Here is a 19,873-nt window from a genome sequence, read left to right on the forward strand (position 1 = left end):
AACAACAACCGCACTGTTTGTTGTTACACACATGGTCTGAGGAAGGGGCTGCTGACCACGAAACATCACTACTATTTATTATTTTTATTATACTTCTTTGATCTGGCACCCTGGTTGATGACTATTGTTTGGGAAGTGAGAGGGCAGATACATTTGGACTATATATATACATATGTCCAAAATAAGAAAGGAAAAACAGAATGAGTTAATCCAGCACTACTCATATATAAACCAATAAGTAAAATTGATATTTGTCTTGAAATTATCACAAAACAGCTGCTGTTTAAGGTCAAACGAAGGCAATTTATTAAATCAAAAAATCCTGAATGAGGATTAAAAATTATCAAGCATATATAGAATTAAACAAACTAAAGCAATCCATAATACCCCCGGGGGTTAAATGACCATAAATTAATAAAGCTAAATTCTGTACATATGCTGCTGTTGATAGTACAACATACAGTAGTAATCCTAAAAAAAGGAATACAAAGTGACCAGCAGAGCAAATAACGGCAACAAGGTTTCAAACTTTGATTAAGCAAAAATGCGATTATCAATGCATAGCCCAGAAAATTCACATCAAGTTTAAAGAATATAAACAGAATCGTAACAAATCAATTTATGCATCAGCTGTGTAAATCAACCATTAATAGATATATACAGTTCATCCGTTAGTAACAGATACCCAATGTTACTGCCAAGCTTATGTGTTAGTCAAAAGCAAAAGGATTCCCAAAGCATAATGATAAAAGCATGAACAATCGTTAATTGCTTGTAGAAAAAGTCAGCTTATGTAACACAGATCATGCACAACTTCCAAGTAGATTAACTGCAGCTGAATATATCCTTGAAATAAACTTGTTGTAATGGGGTTAAGCAGAAAACACATGCATCAGACTTCATGCAGCTAACTTTAACAGTATTCAATGTATCTGCAAAGCGTCCTGTATATGGAGACACTATATGAGACCGGGTATTGAAAGGCTCGAAAGCCCACAGCTCACAAAACTCGACTTCTCGCCTCTTGCTCACCAGACCAGGCCAGTATTCCGTAGGCTGTACCGAGCTGCCCCTCCGTCTCCGTCTGTCTCCAAACACGCTGCTCCGTCTAGCATGTAGTAACAACAGGTCACACACCTCCCAGGTGGACAGTGGTTGACGTCCTCTACCTTCCTAGGTACGTCACCTTCACGCTACGCGTGTTTCACCCGTAATGAAATTGCAAAGGGCTTTCTCAAGCGTCATGTGCTTTGTTGCATAATTGCAACTTTTATAGGGTAATGCTAATTGCTATTAGGTGAAATATAGGCTTCGGATCGCTTCCATATAAACAAAAAATAGAAGTTTTTTAAATCTTAAACAACATTATTAGAACATTATTTACATTTGGATACTATATATACATCAGTACAGAATCATAAATTTAGAGAGTGGGAGCAAGACACAACGACTATTGTACAATGATGATGAAAGTCGGACTGGAGCTCTCTGCCCTTTACCAATCCAGCCACGGGCCCATCCATCTGGCCCATCAAGACTCACTCTCATTTCATCAGTCCATAAAACCTTAGAAAATCAGTCTTGAGATATTTCTTGGCCCAGTCTTGACGTTTCAGCTTGTGTGTCTTGTTCAGTGGTGGTCGTCTTTCAGCCTTTCTTACCTTGGCCATGTCTCTGAGTATTGCACACCTTGTGCTTTTGGGCACTCCAGTGATGTTGCAGCTCTGAAATATGGCCAAACTGGTGGCAAGTGGCATCTTGGCAGCTGCACGCTTGACTTTTCTCAGTTCATGGGCAGTTATTTTGCGCCTTGGTTTTTCCACACGCTTCTTGCAACCCTGTTGACTATTTTGAATGAAACGCTTGATTGTTCGATGATCACGCTTCAGAAGATTTGCAATTTTAAGAGTGCTGCATCCCTCTGCAAGATATCTCACTATTTTTGACTTTTCTGAGCCTGTCAAGTCCTTCTTTTGACCCAAAGGAAAGGAAGTTGCCTAATAATTATGCACACCTGATATAGGGTGTTGATGTAATTAGACCACACCCCTTCTCATTACAGAGATGCACATCACCTAATATGCTTAATTGGTAGTAGGCTTTCGAGCCTATACAGCTTGGAGTAAGACAACATGCATAAAGAGGATGATGTGGTCAAAATACTCATTTGCCTAATAATTCTGCACTCCCTGTATATATACATCCCAACTCTCCCTGAAGTTCAGGGAGTCTCCCTGATTGTAATAGCGGCTCCCTGATGCCAGCAAATGGAATGCAATCTCCCTGAAATTCCAAGTTACATGATCCAATGTGGCCCAAATCTGTAAAAGTATTTCTTTAAGGAATGCCTTTAGTTGCTGTAACGTTATAGAACCCTCAAAGCATGCATCGGTAACCAAAAATCCCCCATTGTTATTAATAAAATAAAACACAAATACTACCTTATTTATTGAATGTAATTAAACTTCATATTCTAAAATATTGAAGCATTCAACAAGTGTACGATCACTGGAAAGAAAGGATTGTTGTATTTGGTTGTGCAATAAAGCTACTTTTTTAAATGTGACTTTAGTGGGAAGCTACTTTAAAGGGACAGTCAACACCAGAATTTTTGTTGTTTAAAAAGAAAGATAATCCCTTTATTACCCATTCCCCAGTTATAACACAGTTATAATAATACACGTTTTACCTCTGTAATTATCTTGTATCTAAGCTTCTGCTGACTGCCCCCTTATTTCAGTTCTTTTGACAGACATGCAGTTTAGCCAATCAGTGCTCAGTCCTAGGTCACTTTACATGCATGAGCTCAATGTTATCTATATGAAACATGTGAACTAATGCCCTCTAGTTGTCAAAATGTATTCAGATTAGAGGCAGTCTTCAAGGTCTAAGAAATTAGCATATGAACCTCGTAGTTTTAGCTTTCAACTAAGAATACCAAGAGAACAAAGAAAAATTGGTGATATAAGTAAATTGGGAAGTTGTTTAAAATTGCATGCCCTATTTAAAACATGAAAGGTTTTTTTGGACTTGACTGTCCCTTTAATGATAAGTCTCTGTTTTATTTAGGGTTTCAAGGTGTCCAATATATAACTGGGGGGGGGGGGCATTGCAGTAGTTTTTGCAGGTTAGGATGTCTGTGTATATATATATATATATATATATATATATATATATATATATATATATATATATATATATATATATACAGGTAACCCTCAGTTTACACCGGGGTTAGGTTCCAGAAGGAATGGTTGTAAATTGAAACAGTTGTAAATTGAAACCCAGTTTATAATGTAAGTCAATGGAAAGTGAGGTAGTTAGGTTCCAGGCCCCTCTCAAAATTGTCATAAGTAACACCTAATACATTATTTTTAAAGTTTTGAAATGAAGACTTAAAATGCTAAACAGCATTATAAACCTAATAAAATAATCACACAACACAGAATATACAATTAAACTAAGTTAAATTAACAAAAACATTTGCTAAACAGCATTATAAACCTAATAAAATAACCACACAACACAGACTTCACTTGCATTTTTCTGCAAACAGTTCTTTCTATGCATTCCAGTCTGGACTGATTTATAGACAGGAAGATCTTGTTCCTTTGAAATTTGCTCGATAGCTCAGGTCTGGTTAAACTGATCAATTTCATCTGGCTTGGCTTTGCTGTAACACAAGCGGACAGCTCCACCTACTGGCTATTTTAATCAATGCACTGCTTTTCAATAGCAGTCACATGAGTGGAAAAAATGTTGTTATTCTGAAACAGTGTAAATTGAACCGTTGTAAACCGAGGGCCACCTGTATATATACTGTATATATATATATGTGTATATATATATATATATATATGTGTGTGTGTGTATATATATATATATATATATATATATATATATATATATATATATATACAGTATGTGTATATATATGTGTGTGTGTATACTGTATATATGTGTACCGTGTTCCCACTCCAATAGTGACGAATGGATCTTTAATGAATTGGTACCATGTATGTTAATAAACCTCTAGAATGTCTCCAGTGGCCATTTCAGAGTGTTTAACATAAGTGCAAGATAAAAGACTCTTTAGCAATGAAATAGTGTTAAAGATGTCTAAAATTTCCTTTCAAGGACTTATCAAGTGCCCAGAGGTGTCAAATTTGATAAGCCAAAAATGGTCTCGAAAAGCTGTTCTTGAAATCATACTGTGTTCGCCAAAACCTTTTAAGCTCCATTCAAAAAATAGAAATTTTATCAAGGTTTTGAAAAGCAGTTTGCAAGTTACGGAATCAGTAGAGATCGCACTATTGTGTTAATGCGAATTGATATGTAGCTTGTTTTGGACAGAAAAAGACCTAAAAATGCTGCTCCCAGTAGATTGTGATTGAGACTGTCAGGTAATTTATATTATTAAAAATTCACATCTATTATATGTAATATAACAAATATAACTAACAGCAATGAAAACTAATTTATTCAGATCTGCTAATGTGTCCTTCATATACACATTTGTAGCACTTCAAAAGGCATTTTGAAGTAATCAAACCAAAGTACAGCTGACAGGATTAAAGAGTGTTCCCAAATAGTAGCTCTTCCTAATGTTGAAGATATTATTAAGCTGACACGGCTTGTCCCATGCAGATGCACAACTGCCAACATCTAAACATCTAAATTACATTTTCTTACCAACCTAGCAGGATTAGCCAGTTTGTAAAGCTGTCAGAAAACTGAGCTGCTGAGTAAACTATAAATACATCTAAAAAAGGATTCACACATTAGTGAGAATACTATCAAAAGCATTTAAATTACACTACATGCATTTCATAAGAAAGAAAAAACTGAGAAATTAATTTGTATACATAATAATTTCAATAAGCTAAACTGATGTAAAAGGGTTCAGGTAAAATTGTTAAAATAAAATACAAAAATAACTATCTGCACCCTACATTTACTGCAGTTAACCCTATCTGTAGTCCCTCCCATTGCAATAAAAATTGAATGGAATTCTGCAACATTACAACTGCGTCCAACCTTACAAATTAGTTATCTTATACAATAATTACTCCCACCAAAGTCTCCCCACTATTGTATAAATACCCCCATTTAGCCAAAGTAAACACCTTTTCAATATTATATATATATTATCTAAAAGTCTGCATTAAATGAAACCACCTCCTATATAATAACCCCTTTAAGTTATCTTAGTAAATCATTATACAAATTGTGTTGTTACTTTACTCAGGATGCCTAAATGCTGTTGTTAAACTTGCTGTTAAAGGGATAGGAAAGTTAAAATTAACTTGTATGATTCAGATAGAGCATCTAGTTTTAAGACACTTTTAAACTTCTATTTTGCAATGTGCTTCGTTCTCTTGGTATGCTTTGTTGTTAAAAGAGTACGCACATATCATACAATAGTAGAAGGTAGTTGCTGAGTGGTTTTGTCTCTTGTGATTGGCTAACTAGATGTGTTCATCTAGCTGCCAGTAGTTAAATGCTGTTCTTCAGCAAAGGATAACAAGATAATGAAGCAAATTTGATAATAGAAGTAAATTGGAAAGTTGTTTAAAATGGTATGTTCTATCCAAACCATGAAATAAATTGTTGGGGTTTCCTGTCCCTTTAACAAAAAAAAAGTTTGTAAAACAGCAACAGACTTGAATAAAGGCAATGTTATGCTATAGCAGAAAGTAGTAGCTGTTGCTATTATTTGTGAGCTTTAGCAATTACTGAACTCCTATTATGATTGAATCCGTAACAATTTGTGTGGGAAATGTATTGCTTTTCATAGTTTTCCAATTCAAATCCAATCTAATCCATTTTAAAAACCTTTTATCACATATTTTTTTTTAGAATGATATGATTCAATTTAATTTGCATAGGGACATGTCAAAAAGCAATTCTAGCCCATTTTTTTGTACTTTTTCTAATTTAACAACCTTGACTTCTGGAGAGCTCATGCTTTGACAGCATTTTTTTGGTGGTTGATATGGTTTTCTTTTTTTTGTACATAATCATTTCCTGGGGTGTTCCTGAGGTGTCTGTTCTTGCACCTGTTCAAGAGAAGGTATAACCAACTTTGCATTCCGCTTGGTCTAGATCAAATGAATAGTTATATTGAAAAACCTGGATGTTTAAACAAAGGAGAGGGATCAAAAATGTAACCCCACAAAGTGAAAACGTATTAATTTAGAATGTAAAAGTCCAAAGGTTAATTCTAGACTGTGACACTGAATGAAAGTAACAAATGAGGAGCAATGCCTTTTATGTCAAATTATTAGAATTTTGGTAAACAATGTAGTTGTCAGACCCTGAGGTACAGTAGAGACTGAGCTATACTTACTCAGCATGAAGTCCTGGAGTTCAATATGAGTCATGCTGTTGTGGTTGGTAGGGCCAGTGGACATGCAAAGCTCAAGAAGGATGCTTCTGCAAGAGTCCCAACCCCACTAAGGGCCTGATGATCTTAACCTCTCGGCTATGGCAAGATGACCTAATACATCTCGTCAGTACCACAAGGTCCCTCAAAGTCTTTTAAAAAAGCATTTTTTTTTTCTTGAGAGTTTCTTTTAATCTCTGGATGTGAAGGAGATTACGTTGCAAAATAATGCTAAAAAAAGCTCCTAAAGATTTGTTGAGATTTCTCTCCATGCCAGCATGTTTTCGATCATCAGGCAATAAGGGAGTTTTGACTTACTGTGTCTGTTAGCCAGGGGTGCACTGTCTCTCAGATATGGAGTCCTCAAATGAAGTTCCTGAAAACCATCTCCTGCCTCATTGGCCCCTATTTATCAAGGTCTGGCGGACCTGATCCGACAGTGCGGATCAGGTCTGCCAGACCTCTCTGAATACGGCGAGCAATACGCTTGCCGTATTCAGCATTGCACCAGCATCTCACAAGAGCTGCTGGTGCAATGCCGCCCCCTGCAGACTCGCGGCCAATCAGCCGCCAGCAGGGGGGTGTCAATCAACCCGATCGTACTCGATCAGGTTGATTTCCGGTGATGTCTGTCCGCCTGCTCAGAGCAGACGGACAGGTTATGGAGCAGCGGTCTTTGTGACCACTGCTTCATAACTGCTGTTTCTGGCGAGTCTGCAGGCTCGCCAGAAAAACGGGGCATCAAGCTCCATTTGGAGCTTGATAGATAGGCCCCATTGGCTCCAGTCATCAAACTAGGTAATAATCTCATTACCTTATATAACAACCAAGTCAAGATGGATCAAGCGGAGATGTCAAATATTATACCAAACTTATCCCAGCAATCCCTTTCTATCTTGGCCCATACTATGCAAGATTTACAGGCCTCATGATTGAACAAGCTGCAAGGAGTGGAGAGTTTACAGGCTCAGTTAGTGTCTTTGGGCATTGCTCCATGTGTGCATTCTGCTCCGGCTGCTTATGTGACTAAGCTGGCTAGTTTATCATCAGCTTCTAGCCTACAGCAGTCTTGTTACTTAAATCATGCTGAGACAAATGTACCATTAGCAGAGAAGATTAATGGAGACAGACAGCAGTTTCTGCATCTTCATCTGCTTGTGAAATTATACTTACAGTAAAGCCTATGACTTATATTACAGTTTTTGTAAAAGTTTGTACTGGTACTGCTAGTAAACCTCAGAGCTGGGCCTATAAACTTATTCAGAAAAATAGTAAGATTCTTAATACTTGGGACTCTTTTGTTAATGCCATGAATATCATGTTTGATGCCCCTCATTTTGTCTCCTCAATCTGCACTAAGAGCTCTTTGACAGGTAAGAAGACCTGTAGAGAACTGTGATTTTCATTCTATCTCCAGTGACACTAACTGGAATGCACCTGTTCTCCTGGATTGGCTTCATCTGAGCCTTTCTGAACAGCTTAAAGAGGAACTGACTTAAGTATACCCACCCATTTCTTTTTAAAGTATGACTACCCTTGTTCAGATCCACAGGTGACTTCATAAGAAAGCCGGGTAACACTAACCAGTGAAACATGGAAAGATTGCTGGTGGGAGCCTATTTATAATACATGCTCTAATACCGACTGTGCACTGTTGTTAGAATTGGCATAAGCAAGCCTGCGGTTATTTAGGGTAGTCAATCACTACCTATTTATATATTATGAGCACTAATAATGTTAAAGTCATTGTGTTTAATGTCATGAAGAGAATTTTAACCGTGCTACCATATAAACTGGACTAGTGTGATTTAATCCAAGTTTGGCTTCTAATGGTTACAATTACTAATGATCAGGAGAAGGAGAAAGGGAAGGAATAAAGGTTATATTTTATAACTGATTCATGGAAATTACATCAAGCAGCATTGAATAATTAATAAGTACTACAGCTAGATGGGAAGTTAGGGCCCTATGTTAAAGAAATCCCCATATTTTAATATAAGAAAGGGACAAGTCAAAGGGACATGCTGGTACAAGCAGATCTGGTTGAAAAGTATGAGACACAGAAAACACACTTCTTAACAAAGAAAGGGGGAGTGTATAGTTGCCATGGATGTGCTACCTGTGATAATTTAATAGAGGGGGACACTTTTTATCACAGTCATACAGGCAAAAAATTTGAGATCAAACAGGCACTAAACTGTGAGTATAAGTATGTAGTGTACATTATCAAATGTCGAAGTGGAGAAATGTATGTTGGTAAGATGGAATGTAAGCTGACAGAAAGCATGGCAGTACACAGATTCAGTATTATACAGGCATTGAACACAGGCAAGACTGATCAACCTGCAGTGAAACACTTTTATAGATCATAAGCACCCTGTCTCAAGTCTGAGATGTTGCCCTATAAATAAAGTACCAAAGGAAAAGGGATGGAAAAAGAAAGACATTATTGTTGCAGAGAGAAGCACAATGAATAGTAGAATTGGATACGGTATCCCCAAGAGGTTTAAATACCTACTTGTCTTTAACCTATTTTCTATAATATGATCCAGTTTGTGAACATATTTGATATTTCTGGTGAAGAGGTTATGTATGTATATATATATTGATATTTTGTAGTTGTATAGATGGCAAGTACTAAACTATGTCTTTTCCGATACAGCTGTGTAATGTTTAATAATGGAGCATGCAAAGATTGCTATTATCCTGCCATCCAGCAGATGACTATATACTCCAGGAGACTTTAAGCTGTGGTGTGTGGAAAACACATAAGGTAACCATCACGTAATTATTGGTGTTTATATAATTGGGCTTTTGGGAGTGAGATTATTACCTTGAGAAATGCCCAGGTGTGGGCTGAAATATTGGGATTTAACTCACTGAAAATAATAAAGATATGTCAGCATTTAAGAAATGCTGAGTCTTCATACTTGAAACATGAATTAATAGAAAGACTTGGCGATGTTATATGGTATGGTGTGCCTAATCAACTTGGAATATGTATATTATAAATACTTATACTGGAGCAGTCCAAATATAATACTATAAGTTACATCACTGCAATGATAAACTAAACAACAAAGCTTTTGTCTGATATTAAAAATAAAGCTTAAATAGCTAAATTAAGCTATTGGAGACATGAATGTTTTTAAACCTGAACCCACTTTTAACAAAGAATAATAAAGTATTTTTTTATTTTTATTTTACCACACACATCATATTAAAGGACTATTTGAGTTCTTAACCAGTATCCTTTTTTTCAGTTCTGTAAACTGAACAAGTATTGTCACTAATTTGATACATAGCACCTTCATGCCACAATATGAATTAAATGAAGGCTTTATATAGATGTAAAGAGGCAGAGTCCCTGTTTCTGCAAATATTATAGTAGTGTCATCAGAACTTATACAAACTGGAATTTCATGAAATACATCAGGAGAGGCTCTCCTGTCAGGCTTAAGGTGTTTCTCAATGTGTATCCTTCTGTTGCTGAGTCGCTACCTCAGGAGGAGCCTAAGAAGATTGTAGCTATTAAGGGCCCTTTATCTGCTTCTGAATGCTTTAAGTAAAGAGACTTGAACATATGCATTTATTGTGGATAAAGGAGGTCACTTTCTTTGCCATGTGAGACCAAATAATGTCATTTACCTTTTGATACTAACTTGGTTGTGGTTGACCTTCTTATTAAGATGGCTCATTTAATTCCTGCTGCTGGTCTACTTTATGCCAGTATGACAGATACTTTATTTGTGAAGAAAGTTTTCATAATGCATGCTCTACCACTGAATGTTTTGTTTGACAGAGGCTCCCAGTTTACTTCCAGGTTTTAGAAACATTTTACTTTCTAGTTTGAATATTATCTCTGTCCTCTCTGTATCATCCTCACACTAATGGTCAGATGAATGAACCAATCAGAATCTGGAACATTATTTTAGACTGTCAACTTACTGCAACAGAATTTCCATACAATAGTCATGTTCACCAGTCCATAAACGATTAACCATGTGGCTGTTATACTTGAACTTCCTGCTACCTACAGAATTCATCCAGTTTTTTATGTATCTTAGGTCAAGAGATGTTGTGATTATCCTTTCTCTCAGTCACCTTACTCCACCTCTTCTCTCTGTGAATGGTGTGGATTGATTTGAGGTGGAAAAGATTTTGTATTCCTCTATACATCATGGTCTTCTTCAATATTTGATCAAGTGTAAAGATTCTACTTCTGAAGAGAATTCAGTGGGATCTTATTGGTTGGTAGGGTTGGTAAGTTTAGGAAGGCTAGGGCCATGCTAAGAGAAATAAGGTATGTGGGGCTGGAAGCCCAGGTTGCTCTATCTGGCCTTAAGTGGTGTAATAATTTATCTGTTAAATAATAAGGTTAATAATGTATGGATCTTAACTTAGAGAAACTGACTAATGTTGTGAGAAATCTATTCCTCTAATGACTAAAACTATTTAGGAAACTGCAGGGTTATTTTACTGGATGTACTGCTTGCGGCTGTAAACATATGTAGCAACAATGTTGTAACATACTGCTAGATTACGAGTTTTGTTGGTAAAGACTTGTATTGCTAACAAGCCTTTTCTTCCAGCGCTCACTTTAAACAACGCTGATATTACAAGTTTTCTGAATGGCTGCGTTAGCCTCAGAAAAGTGAGCGTTGAGCAAATTTAGCTCCACATCTCACTGTAATACCAGCGTTGCTTACGGTAGTGGTAAGATGGCTAAACGTGCTCGTGCACCTGCAAAAAAGCAGCGTCCAGCTTCTAACGCAGCCCCATTGTTTCCTATGGGGAAAGAAAAAATATGTCTACACCTAACACCCTAACATGAACCCCGAGTCTAAACACCCCTAATCTTACACTTATTAACCCCTAATCTGCCACCCCCGGCATTGTCGCCACCTACATTATAATTATTAACCCCTTATCTGCCACTCCGGACACCGCCGCCACCTACATTATAGTTATAAACCCCTAATCTGCTGCCCCCAACATTGCCAACACCTACCTACACTTATTAACCTCAAATCTGCCACCCCAACCTCGCCGCAACCTAACTACACTTATTAACCCCTAATCTGCCGACCAGACATCGCCTCCACTTTAATAAATGTATTATCTCCTAAACCGCCGCACTCCCGCCTCACAAACACTAGTTAATTTTTATTAACCCCTAATCTGCCTGCCCTAACATCGCCGAGACCTACTTACATTTATTAACCCCTAATCTGCCACCACCAACGTCGCCGCTACTATAATAAAGTTATTAAGCCCTAAACCTAAGTCTAACCCTAACCCTAACACCCCCCTAATTTAAATATAATTTAAATACATCTAAATAAAATAACTACAATTAAATAAATTATTCCTATTTAAAACTAAATACTTACCTGTAAAATAAACCTCAAGGTACAGTGGATATAAAAAGTCTACACACCCCTGTTAAAATGTCAGGTTTCTGTGATGTAAAAAAATGAGACAAAGATAAATCATTTCAGAACTTTTTCCACCTTTAATGTGACCTATAAACTGTACAACTCAATTGAAAAACTAACCGATATCTTTTAGATAAAGGGAAATAAAAATAAAAAACTAAAATAATATGGTTGCATAAGTGTGAACACCCTTAAACTAATACTTTATTGAAGCACCTTTTGATTTTATTACAGCACTCAGTCTTTTTGGGTATAGTTTTTCAGCATGGCACATCTTGACTTGGCAAGATTTGCCCACTCTTCTTTGCAAAAACACTCTAAATCTCTCAGAATGCGAGGGCATCTCCTGTGCACAGCCCTCTTCAGATCACCCCACAGATTTTGGATTGGATTCAGGTCTGGGCTCTGGCTGGGCCATCCCAAAACTTTAATCTTCTTCTGGTGAAGCCATTCCTTTGTTGATTTAGATGTATGCTTTGGGTCGTTGTCATGCTGAAAGATGAAGTTCCTCTTCATGTTCAGCTTTCTAGCAGAAGCCTGAAGGTTTTGTGCCAATATTGTCTGGTATTTGGAACTGTTCATTATTCCCTCTACCTTGACTAAGGCCCCAGTTCCAGCTGAAGAAAAACAGCCCCAAAGCATGATGCTGACACCACCATGCTTCACTGTGGGTATGGTGTTCTTTTGGTGATATGCAGTCTTGTTTTTGTGCCAAACAAATCTTTTGGAATTATGGCCAAAAAGTTAAACTTCGGTTTCATCAGACCAGAACACCTTTTGCAACATGCTTTTGGGAAACGTCAGATGTGTTTTTGCAAAATTTAGCCGGGCTTGGATGTTATTTTTTGTAAGAAAAGGCTTCCGTCTTGCCACTCTACCCCATAGCCCAGACATATGAAGAATACGGGCGATTGTTGTCACATGTACCACACAGCCAGTACTTGCCAGATATTCCTGCAGCTCATTTAATGTTGCTGTAAGCCTCTTGGCAGCCTTCCAGACCAGTGTTCTTCTCGTCTTTTCAGCAATTTTGGAGGGACATCCAGTTCTTGGTAATGTCACTGTTGCACCATATATTCTTCACTTGATGACTGTCTTCACTGTGTTCCATGGCATATCTAATGCCTTGGAAATTCTTTTGTACCCTTCTCCTGATTGATACCTTTTAACAATGAGATCCCTCTGATGCTTTAGAAGCTTTCTGCGGACCATGGCTTTTGCTGTATGATGCGACTAACAAAATGTCAGGAAAGACCTACTAGAACAGCTGAACTTTATTTGGGGTTAATAAGAGGCACTTTAAATGATGACAGGTGTGTACTGACTCCTATTTAACATGATTTTGAATGTTATTGCTTAATTCTGAACACAGCTACATCCCCAGTTATAAAAGGGTGTTCACACTTATGCAACCATATTATTTTAGTTTTTTATTTTTATTTCCCTTTACCTAAAAGATTTCGGTTTGTTTTTCAATTGAGTTGTACAGTTTATAGGTCACATTAAAGGTGGAACAAGTTCTGAAATGATTTATCTTTGCCTCATTTGGTTACATCACAGAAACCTGACATTTTAACATGGGTGTGTAGACTTTTTATATCCACTGTAGCTACAATATAACTAACAGTTGTAGCTAGCTTAGGATTTATATTTATTTCACAGGCAAGTTTGTATTTTTTTTAAAGTGTCAGTAAACCTAAAATATAATGTTATATAATTCTGCACATAGTGCAGAATTATATAACATTATATTAGTGCTATCGTTAAAAAACGTAATATTCCCTTTTTCATTTTTTATAAATATGACAGTTTCTCAGACCCACTCTCTGTACTCTGCTGAGCGGGTGTGTTTTTATTCCACAGCGCATCGGGCCAGCTGTATAGTCACAACCCGGCCCGACCGCGCCATAACACTAAGTGCAGCTCGCTCCTGCTGTCAGACAGAGCAGGAGCGAGCTGCACTTAGTGTTATGGCACGGTCGGGCTGGGCTGTGACTATACAGCTGGCCCGATGCACTGTGGAATAAAAACAGACCCGCTCAGCAGAGTACAGAGAGCGGGTCTGAGAAACTGTCATATTTATAAAAAATTAAAAGGGAATATTAAGTTTTATAACGATAGCACTAATATAATGTTATATAATTCTGCACTATGCGCAGAATTATATAACATTTTATTTTAGGTTTACTGTCCCTTTAACTAGGTAGAATAGTTATTAAATAGTTATTAACTATTTAATAACTACCTAGTTAAAATAAGTACAAAATTACCTGTAAAATAAATCCTAACCTAAGTTACAATTACACCTAACACTACACTATCATTAAACTAATTACCTAAACTACCTACAATGAATTACAATTAAATTCAATAAACTAAATTACGGAAATAAAAACCCCACTAAATTACGGAAAATAAAAAAATGACAAGAAGTTTAAACTAATTACACCTAATCTAAGCCCCCTAATAAAATAACCCCCCCAAAAAAAATAATAAAAAGCCCTACCCTATACTAAATTACAAATAGCCCTTAAAAGGGCCTTTTGTGGGGCATTGCCCTAAAGTAATCAGCTCTTTTACCTGTAAAAAAAAAGAATACAATACCCCCCCAAAATTACAACCCACCACCCACACACACCTACTATAAAACCCACCCAATACCCCCTTAAAAAAAAACAACACTACCCCATTGAAGATCACCCTACCTTGAGCCGTCTTCACCCAGCCGGGCACCAGTGGTCATCCGATCCATCCAGAAGTCTTCATCCGATGGGCCAGAAGAGGACATCCAGACCAGCAGAAGTCTTCATCCTATCCGGGCAGAAGAGGACATCCGGACCGGGAGAAGGCTTCATCCAAGCGGAATCTTCTATCTTCATCCATCCGACGAGGAACGGCTCCATCTTGAAGAACTCCGGCGCGGAACATCCTTCTAGGCCAATGACTAACGACGAATGACGGTTCCTTTAAATGATGTGATCCAAGATGGCATCCCTCGAATTCCGATTGGCTGATAGGATTCTATCAGCCAATCGGAATTAAGGTAGGAAAAATCGGATTGGTTGATGCTATCAGCCAATCTGATTGAAGTTCAATCCAATTGGCTGATTGGATCAGCCAATAGAATGCAAGGTCAATTCTATTGGCTGATCCAATCAGCCAATCGAATTGAACTTCAATCCAATTGGCTGATAGCATCAACCAATCAGATTTTTCCTACCTTAATTCCGATTGGCTGATAGAATCATATCAGCCAATTGGAATTTGAGAGACGCCATCTTGGATGACGTCATTTAAAGGAACCGTTATTCGTCTTTAGTCGTCGGCCTAGAAGGATGTTCCGCACCGGAGGTCTTCAAGATGGAGCCGTTCCTCGTCGGATGGATGAAGATAGAAGATTCCACTTGGATGAAGCCTTCTCCCGGTCCGGATGTCCTCTTCTGCCCGGATAGGATGAAGACTTCTGCCGGTCTGGATGTCCTCTTCTGGCCTATCGGATGAAGACTTCTAGATGGATCGGATGACCACTGGTGCCCGGCTGGTTGAAGACGGCTCAAGGTAGGTTGCTCTTCAATGGGGTAGTGTTAGGTTTTTTTAAGGGGGTATTGGGTGGGTTTTAGAGTAGGGGTGTGTGGGTGGTGGGTTGTAATGTTGGGGGGGTATTGTATTCTTTTTTTTATAGGTAAAAGAGCTGATTACTTTGGGGCAATGCCCCGCAAAAGGCCCTTTTAAGGGCTATTTGTAATTTAGAATAGGGTAGGGCTTTTTATTATTTTTATTGTTTTTTATTTTATTAGGGGGCTTAGATTAGGTGTAATTAGTTTAAACTTCTTGTAATTTTTTTTATTTTCTGTAATTTAGTTTTTTTTCTTCGTAATTTAGTGTTTTTTTTTTCGTAATTTAGTTTATTGAATTTAATTGTAATTAATTGTAGGTAGTTTAGGTAATTAGTTTAATGATAGTGTAGTGTTAGGTGTAATTGTAACTTAGGTTAGGATTTATTTTACAGGTAATTTTGTACTTATTTTAACTAGGTAGTTATTAAATAGTTAATAACTATTTAATAACTATTCTACCTAGTTAAAATAAATACAAAGTTGCCAGTAAAATAAAAAAAATCACAAGATAGCTACAATGTAACTATTAGTTATATTGTAGCTATCTTATGGTTTATTTTACAGGTAAGTATTTAGTTTTAAATAGGAATAATTTATTTAATTGTAGTTATTTTATTTAGATGTATTTAAATTATATTTAAATTAGGGGAGGTGTTAGGGTTAGGGTTAGACTTAGGTTTAGGGGTTATTAACTTTATTATAGTAGCGGCGACGTTCGTGGTGGCAGATTAGGGGTTAATAAATGTAAGTAGGTGTCGGCGATGTTAGGGCAGGCAGATTAGGGGTTAATAAAAATTAACTAGTTTTTGCGAGGGGAGAGTGCGGCGGTTTAGGGGTTAATACATTTATTAAAGTAGCAGCGATGTCTAGTCAGCAGATTAGTGGTTAATAAGTGTAGTTAGGTTGCAGCGATGTTGGGGGGGCAGATTAGGGCTTCATAGGTATAATGTAGGTGGCAGCAATGTCCGGTCGGCAGATTAGGGGTTAAAAATATTTATTATAGTGTTTGCGATGTGGGGGGGGGCTCGGTTTAGGGGTTAATATGTAGTTTATGGGTGCTAGTGTACTTGTTAGCACTTTAGTTAAGAGTTTTATGTTCCGGCATTATCCCATAAAACTCTTAACTACTGACTTTTAAATGCGGTAGAAGTCTTGCTAGGAGAGGCTGTACCGCTCACTTCTTCCAAGACTTGTAATACCGGCATTAGGCAAATCCCATAGAAAAGATAGGATACGAAATTGACATAAGGGGATTTGCAGTATGGAAAAGTCACGGAAGAAAAGTGATCGGTACACCTGTACCTGCCAAACTTGTAATACGAGCGGGCGTTAAAAAGCAGCGTTAGGACCCCTTAACGCTGCTTTTTAAGGCTAAAGCAAAACTCGTAATCTAGGCGTAAGTAAACAATAGCCAAATGGCAACATATTTAGAATGGAAACTTATATGAGAGGAGTTGAATGTGTGGTTAAATAAAGTGCAGTGGTACTAGTAATTAAGTTACAAGGACTACAGCAGTTATTCTACTGAATGAGACAGTTGAACTCGCTACAGCTGTTTGGTGTTTTAAGCTCCAACAGAAATGAGTTTAAACTATTAGAACAGATTCTGTTAACAGAAGTTATCGGTACCTGGGGCTTTGTATGCAGATCGTAAAATGGCTCTGGTCCAGAGCTCTCATAACAGAGGCAGCTAACCAATGTGGTCATTGATATTGAGGAGGAACAGGCTTGATGTCTGTCGAGCAGTCCCGAACTAGCTGGAGTGTTGTCACTATGCTTGTCATGTTCAGAACTGAGTATAAAAGTGAGGAGACTGTAAATGAAAAGTAAAACTGAAATATACTTGATTATCAGTTTCACAAGTTTGAAGTGCAATCCCAGGAACCTAGGGATTAAGATGAGAGGATGAAACAACTTGACAGGTTGGATCTCAGAGAGATTAGAGCTCCAGGCACAAACAAGGTATGTGAGCTAGAAAAATTACCAAGCACCTAGGAACAGGTGGGACTGTTTTTATACGGGAGAGAATGAAGAAGTAAACTCCCTACTTAAAGGAAAAGGAAGGTTATGACAAATGGAGTACACTAGGAATAGCACTATTTGCATGTTTCTCATTGGAAGTCTGAATTGGAGGTCTTAAACAGTAATTTCTATCTCTTATTCAGTTCTTAGCTATTTAGTATGATGATTATAGCAATTATGTTACTGGTTATAAGGACAAATACTGTAAAATAATTCAGTAATGGCTAGGTATGTTTATCCTAAGACATAACTAAAATTTCACTTAATGATGTTTCTATGTTTATCAATAGCAGGCATATAATCTAGACCATATTACCTACTCTTGAAACTAACTACATTAGAACAGTCTCTCCTAATTAAAATTTTCAGTTATGTAATACTTCCTACTGTCTTTAAAAATTGACTTGTGCATGGTCAAATGTCAGAACAGCTGCACTAATACTATAGTGTACTCGTAGCAACGTGAATATAAAGGACATTAGAATATATGGACGATATCCAGCCGCAGAATAATTCTTCTTCTTCTTATTTTTTTTTTAATAGTTATTCAAAGGCATTTATTTTAGTTTTGAAGAATAGACGCACTAGAGAGTTAAAAAAGGGAAACTTCAGCAAGCTAATTGCTATAAACTTTACTTCAATAAAACCGCAAACATAGCCCTAATTAAAAAGAATCACAAAAGAAATTACATTTTTACAACAGATATAAAAATAAAATCAGTATCAAGGAAAGCAGAAATGTACTCTTTAAATTACAATTTTAGCTACCAGATGTTAGTACTATCATAAGGACATTGACAGTGGATTTTAATTAGGATATTACATTACTGTTAAATCAAATTGTTTAAATAACAAATAAAACATAAGATGAATTTTACTTTCAGCTGAATCAACTCAGAAATGTCCTTGATATCGAGACATGACCTTACATTAGACAAGGGTTTGTGAAAAAGAGCAGAACAAATTGTTCAGAATTATAGAACAAAAGATTATTACTGGAAACAATCATACTTTTAATTAAGATTCTAGTGTAGTCTTATAAAAAAAAATCTAAAATGGAAAATGTTAACTAAAGCTTGGATACACTCATAAGGAGTATTTTCTGTACATTTAGGGGGGAAAAAAAGAAATGTTTAAAATCAACTATGAATTCAAGTGCTAAATGTTACAATATATCCTCAATGAAGAGTGACTGTTCATTTGCTTTAGAATTGAGCAAATCATAAGCAGGTAATAAAGGAGAAACTATCACATAGGGAATGAATACTGATTTCACAGCTTCATTGGAACGTTAAGGAACAGTTGGAAAGAAATAACTCATGCAGGTTAGCCTAACAAGACTTAACTTAGTGAATAGGGTCATGGTCCCAATGTGAAGTATGATATTGTCAAGTTAGACTTCTTTTTCCTCATTTTTTCTTTACAAAGAAATAGTTGATATAATTGTTCTAGAGAAAACTGAACATGTAGGTCAGAGCAAGCTATTTCAGAATTATAAAAATGAACAAAATTGTAAGTCATAAGATCAGAAAGTGGAAATCTTTTATAAGATAACTTTAATGACAAAGCAATGGGAGGATAAAAAAAAAGTGATAGCTGTCTTAATTTGAACATGCTAAAAATGGTTTGAATTTTTATTTTTGTGTGTATAGAGAAAACTTATTTAATTTTAATTGTTTTAATGCAAACCAAACAGATCAAATCAAATTGCTAAAAAATATCTTGATTAAGGAATAGAGTTTAATCACGATAAATAGTTTCTCACAAAAAATAAATAAACATTGTTCACACAGTATAGATTAAAGTCCACTTTATAAAAATTCACACACAAATATAATAAATACATTTGACAAATAAAACAATTATATAAAAAATACTTGCACTATTAAAATCAATCTGAAGCAGCGTTGTTGAAAGTCCATGGCAGTTTGACCAGACACTCCACACACTACGCATTTCAAGGTCACACCTCTTCTTCAGGTATAAGTCTACCATTTGATAATTATCTGCATGTTGACTGCTGCAAATGAAATCTCTTCGATGTTCATGTGAAAACAGACACTTTAATTATCAGCAATACTTTTTCATTATTGATAAGTGAAATATGTCTCTATAATTAACATGTGCCAGTTCTAAAATGATTGCTGAGAAGCCCAAAAAGTTTGCAAATGTAACATTGGTTTTGCACATTATCAAAACACACATAAATTACCCGCCACCATGTTGGATGATGTTAAAAAGCAACATCACCAAAGAGAAACAAACACTACCTGCACAATCAATTTAATTTTAAAAAGTAATTAAAAGCACTATTAAAAGGGATCAATCAACATACAGGCCCTTTAACCAAGCCTCCTAAATTGCCATTTTGATTTGCCCTTAGTCCTACTCATTTAACTTCTTGGTTATGA

The sequence above is a fragment of the Bombina bombina genome, chromosome 1, assembly GCF_027579735.1.
Source record: "Bombina bombina isolate aBomBom1 chromosome 1, aBomBom1.pri, whole genome shotgun sequence".
Classification (NCBI taxonomy): Eukaryota; Metazoa; Chordata; class Amphibia; order Anura; family Bombinatoridae; genus Bombina; species Bombina bombina.